The following is a 6,190-nucleotide window of genomic DNA, read 5'->3' on the forward strand; positions in this document are numbered from 1 at the left end:
GAAACTAGGAGAAGATCAGGTTGCAAAAAATCCAATGACGGATGAATCGATAATGAAATCCTGAACCGCGCAGGAGGAGAGGATCAATCGGATGTCAGGATGTGCAAGAATTTTTTTTTTTTAAGCATGTAAGAAAGAATTACGAGGGTCATTTCTATGTTACAAGCATCTTGAATAATCAAGAACATGCACATACTGTACGATCAACATTAGTGATGTTATGTTATATGAAGTGCTTTAATTTAATTAAGAAGAGATGTGCACACACACACAGTTCTTTCCCTATTACTGCGATTGATGTTGTTTGTGTGGCGTTGAGCTTGATTACACACGCCTTCTTTTTGAAGCGCTTAAAGAATGTAAAGAGCTGCATGTTGCCATGAGTCTGATGAGCTGCAGAGTGTGTGTCAGATTGTTGTTCATATACAGCGGGTATGGAAAGTATTCAGACCCCTTTAAAAGGGTCTGAATACTTATGACCATGTGATATTTCAGTTTTTCTTTTTTAATAAATTTGCAAAGATTTCTACATTTCTGTTTTTTTCTGTCACGATGGGGTGCCGATTGTACATTAATGAGAAATAAGATGAACTTTTGTGATTTTAGCAAATGGCCGCAGTGAAACAAAGAGTGAAACATTTAAAGGGGTGTGAATACTTCCCGTCCCCACTGTGTGTGTCGTTGTGCTCGTTGGTTCCGTTGTTGGACTCTTTTGGTCTTATAACTGCTCAATGCTCAAGACTACCGACATGTGCGGTTCCTTTATTGTCGGTTATAATTTTCATCTTTAGTGAATCCGAATGCATGTATTTGTGATTAATCGACCACATTTCTTAGAATAATCGGGAAGTCGCAATTCAAAACAGATCCTTCTCTCCGGCCACCGAGCCGACTCCATCAGCTGCTGACATCGTGTGATAGAAGAAAGAAAGTATATGGATTAAGAGTTGGGATTGTTTTCATCAAACGTCCACAATGATCTCAGGCGTATCAAAATATTTGCCTTAACTCGGAAGAAAGCAGTCGTAATAAAAAACATTATAATCTGAGTTATTAAAAAGGTCTAAAAGGCAGCAGGTATTTGGTTAGATTGTATTCGATTTCATTTCTGTTGAGGGTAAAAACTGCATGTGTCCTCTTCCATGATGGATTGTTCAGTCTGTATGTTTGTTGACTGTAACAAGCAAAGAAAGAAAGAAAGTTATACCTCCTTCTTAGGAAGCTGCAGAAACAAGAAGCTGATATTCTGAATACTTTTTCTTTGTCTCGGTTCTCCACATCTCATATCAACATGAATACACTGGATCTGTTTGTCTGATGATGGCAACAATGAAAAGACTTCTGGAAGGTGAGATGATGGGAGCCATTTGTTATTCACTCCCAGAGGCTGTGATGGAGGAGCACAATCTCCACACAGAGAGGAGTAATTGACTGGAACTCAAGCCAACCGACACAGGAAGGTCCTCGAAGAGCGGCCGCCACTTTGGTTTTTAAACACATCAGCATTGATTTTTTTCAACGTGCTCTTGTCATCACAAAGTCCACATGCCATGAATCAAGAAGCCTTGCTGGATAAAAATCTTCTTTTCCGGGTAAAATGCTTTGTGATGTTTCATATGTCAAAAAGGGACGGCTTGAAATGTGCAGCTTTTCAAAGGGTTGAGGCCTGAAACCTGGAAGATACATTTGGAACCACGTGAGTGCAACATCATCTGGAACTAAACACTGGAGCTGAGAATTATCAATAAAGTGGGACAGGGATATCAATAAATGACACTGCAGCTGTTTCAATCCATCGCGATATAAAAGAAACTGCTGCCGTCGTTCAACAGATTAAAAATATTTGACTAATGTCAAAATAAAAGGTTAAGATAGACTGACTCCAACTCTCCGTACACCTGTCAGAATTAAAGTGTCTCAACAGTGAAGCCACACACATGTGCAACTCTGTGTGTGTGTCAGTGTAAACAAAGACAGACGGACGGTGTTGATACAGGTGGAATGTGCAGTGAATAAATTGCCTCTAATCCCTCGAGCAAACATAAAGGATCACCTTTCAATTAGGTTCTAATTGTATTAATAACTGAAGATCATGTTAATGACAACACTGTTACAGGCAGGGAGACTATCAATGTTAATAGAAACATTAAGGATTCAACACTGGGAAGAAGAACACAGAACAAAGATATGAAAAACATTTTAGATTATAATAGACAGGGTAGTCTGTGTCCCATGTATAGCATATATATATATATATGTATATATACATATATATACATATATATGTATATATACATATATATGTATATATACATATGTATATATATATATATATATATAGATAGATATATACTTTATTAATCCCCAAGGGGAAATTTGTCGTGACATATATATACATATATATGTATATATATATATACATATATACACACATATATATGGGATATAAAGTATATTTGATTAACATTATATAGTGCAGAAGTAGTACCGTGCACAGAAATGACCAATTACATCTAAATCTAAATGAATTTCAGTCAATAATTACATTTTTAGTCGTTTTTTTTGCCATTTTAACAACATGAATGACGAAATGTATAGAAACACGAATAAGGATTGACAAAAAGGCACAAGTGAAAGTAAATGTAATAAATATATTGCACAGCGTTTTTATATGTATATATATATATATAAAATGAAGAGGGACGGGGGCACCTGGCATTAGATATAAATGGGATATTCGACAATTACCTGAACATCAATTCAGCATCAGTGTACATTATCAGAGTAAATCAATTACAGACAGGAAGTGGCAGATGATAAATCCTCCGAGAGCAAACGTAACCTTGCACTCCAAACTGTCAATAGTCCCCCGACAGTGAAGCTCATGTTCACTCGCTCTCCAGAAAATGCATTAGACGCAGATGATATCCTGAGCTCAGGCCTTCAATCCATCCCACAACCACTAATCTGTTAATTGATCTGGCGAAGGCAAGAGAGGGTGTGTGTGTGTGTGTGTGTGTGTGTGTATGGGATATGGAGATGAAATTACAGACAACATATATCATATTGTAGAATAGGTTCAGGGACCTTGGCTGGATAAAAGATGGCTGTAGCTTGGTGGCCATCTTTAAAATTCCAAATGTATGGTTGCAATCTCTGAGTGTGTTATGCTGCCATTGCACAATCAAGACCTCAAACTGTGGTAATGATGTCATTCAGTGGCTTAAAGACCACCATTTTAATATAATAAATGAATATTTGTAATATATCACCCTTAAGAGTATGTAGTTGATGTGTGCAGAAGACTCGGCACTGAGTTACCGTCTCTCAGTACCAGTGGCGGGCCATGCATTTTCTACCTAGGCCTTCAATGCCGTCTTCATGAATATATATATATTTATATGAATGTGTATATAAATATATATATATATACACATTCATACATAAACACATAAATACATGTATATACATGTATGTGTATATTTATATCGATGTATGTGTGTGTATTTATGTATGTACATGTGTATATATCAGAGAATCGCCCCCCCCCCCCCTTCTTTTATCCGATTAATCGATGAATCGAAAAAATTGTCAACAGATTAATCGATGATCAAAATAATCGTTAGTTGCAGCCCGAGTGGATATATGTATGCTCAGTACAGATGATGCTGATGGGAATGTTATACATTTTGGACCAGATGATGGCGCTAGTTGAAAGGTCAGAGTTCACCAAAGTCTTCCTGAGGGGACAGAAGACGAGGCACTTCAACCAACAGCTGTCGAGATATTTCTCAAAAAAATAGAAGGAAAGTGGAGGATTCATCCTCTGGGGAACATGAACGTCTTGGCACGGCAATCCGTCCAATAGTTGTTGAGATATTTCACATGTGACTGTGAAACGTCTCATTGCATAATCATGGGTTATCATCGATTAACTCTTCGAGGGGAGCTTGCCACACGATGTTTGGGATCTGGCTGCAGGTCAGCCACATGACCGTGAAGGTGGGCACTGATGTTTGATGGAGTTTGGGTCACGCCAGGAGATCCACTGTTCAAAAAAGCTGCTTGATAAAAGTACAATGACTCCAAATGGCACAGAGGCATTGTTGAAAGGGTCAAACTTTTGGTTGAACTTTAAAACCGTCACCAAGAGCAGATAGGCGTCAGAAAAACACAGCCGATACACACCAGCTGCGGCGGTTTTAACCCTCCTGTTACCTTTACATTTACTCACACATTTTACCCTCGGGGTCAATTTGACCCCAGCAATTAAAACCTCCAGAAAATTATTAGAATTAATATTGTTTCCCAAGTTTAAGTGTGAGGTACTTTATGTTTGTTTATTGACTTCCTAAATATCCCTTTAAATATATTAAAAAGTTGATATTTCTTATATGTTTGACAAAGTGAAAAACAGCCTGGGGTCAAATTGACCCCAAAGAACACCGACATTAAACATTGAATGGGGTCAAATTGACCCGAAAGGTAACAGGAGGGTTAATGTGAAACGGAAGACTTGCAGCGGCAAAGATGGCCGAGTCCCATCGGGAGCGACTCTGCTGAACCTCATCGGGGTGTTGTTATATTTGAACAGGTGTAGAAACTGTTGCTAAAAAGCATACAGGACTGTCTCAGAAAATTAGAATATTGTGATAAAGTTCTTTATTTTCTGTAATGCAATTAAAAAAACAAAAATGTCATGCATTCTGGATTCATTACAAAATATATTGCAATTTTTTTATTTTTTTTATTCTTTTTTATATTTATGATTAGCTTAAAAAAACTCTATCTCATAAAATTTTAATATTTCCTCAGACCAAGTAAAAAAAGATTTATAACAGCTGAGTGTTTGTCTTTTCATGATATTCTAATATTTAGAGATAGGATATTTGAGTTTTCTTAAACTGTGTTTCATATCAGCAATAAATCAGAATAAAAGGCTTGCAATATTTCAGTTGATTTTGTAATGAATCCAGAATGCATGACATTTTTGTTTTTTTAATTGCATTACAGAAAATAAAGAACTTCATCACAATATTCTAATTTTCTGAGACAGTCCTGTATAGCACTGAAATATTCTTGTTCGCTGTTCTTACAATTTCCCACATTTTTTAACTATGGATATGTCAAATATGAAAGCCCATCATACCATGTTTTGAACAAGATCCAATGGCTGCATACGAGTGAGGATGATATTTTATAAAGGAGCGCTTTGATTTGACTCGAGCCCACCCGCTGCCAAAGAGCCTTCCTCCTCTTCCACCTGGAGAAGATGAAGAAACATCAGAGGGACGCGAGTCTGGAGGATGACAGCGGACATTATTTCACAGAGAAGATCATGAATGCAACAGTGTTTTGTTATTTCCTCGCTTCTCAACCACTAAAGGGATTAAGGGCTCGATCAAGGCTGCAGTCTAAGTGATAGGAGTAAAAAATAAAAATAAAAACAAGACTCAAGAATTGAGTCATACGTTCTAATCCCTTCGTCACCGTTCTTACTGGCATACATTTAGTAGCCTCCTCTGCTCGACACGGCCCCCTCTGAGAAATAAGGAGCTTAGATGATGCAGCATATTTTTTCTTCTCCTTTAGAACAAATTAAAAAATGCTCCTAATCACGGCCTGCCTGGTTATTTTGACTCATGGCAAAACAAACATCTGGTTAAGGTTCTCAATTAGAGAAATAGATCGATAAAATACCTTTAATTCTTAATTGAAATAACTTTATTCGAGAGAAAAAATCTATTACAATAAAATTAAACTATTAAATCTTTTCATTCAATCTTTATCGTTATGATCGGAGTCAAGTTTCGTTGGTAATAGTTGTTTTGGACTGTCTATTGTCATTTGTAACTTTTGATTTCTTCAAAAGTAGTTATTTTAAAAAGGTCTCCTGGTTTGAAAACTTACTCAACTGTGCAAGTGATGATGTACAACAGTTAAAGCGTGTAGCATAAACTTCCAGTTTAAGCCGTTCATCAGAAAGTTGCTATATATCCAATGTATCCTTCAACCTTTCATCTACTGAGATAAACATTTTAACTTTTGGAAAAAACTATTGTGAAAAGGAAGCATTAATTTCACTGATTTATTGTCCCATTACATAACTGACTGCAGTGATGAATCAGAGCACTCTGAATGCAAGCAACAGTTCTGTTACAACACTGCCCCCTGGTGGCCAAAGGACGTA

The sequence above is a fragment of the Pseudoliparis swirei genome, chromosome 18, assembly GCF_029220125.1.
Source record: "Pseudoliparis swirei isolate HS2019 ecotype Mariana Trench chromosome 18, NWPU_hadal_v1, whole genome shotgun sequence".
NCBI classification, from domain to species: domain Eukaryota; kingdom Metazoa; phylum Chordata; class Actinopteri; order Perciformes; family Liparidae; genus Pseudoliparis; species Pseudoliparis swirei.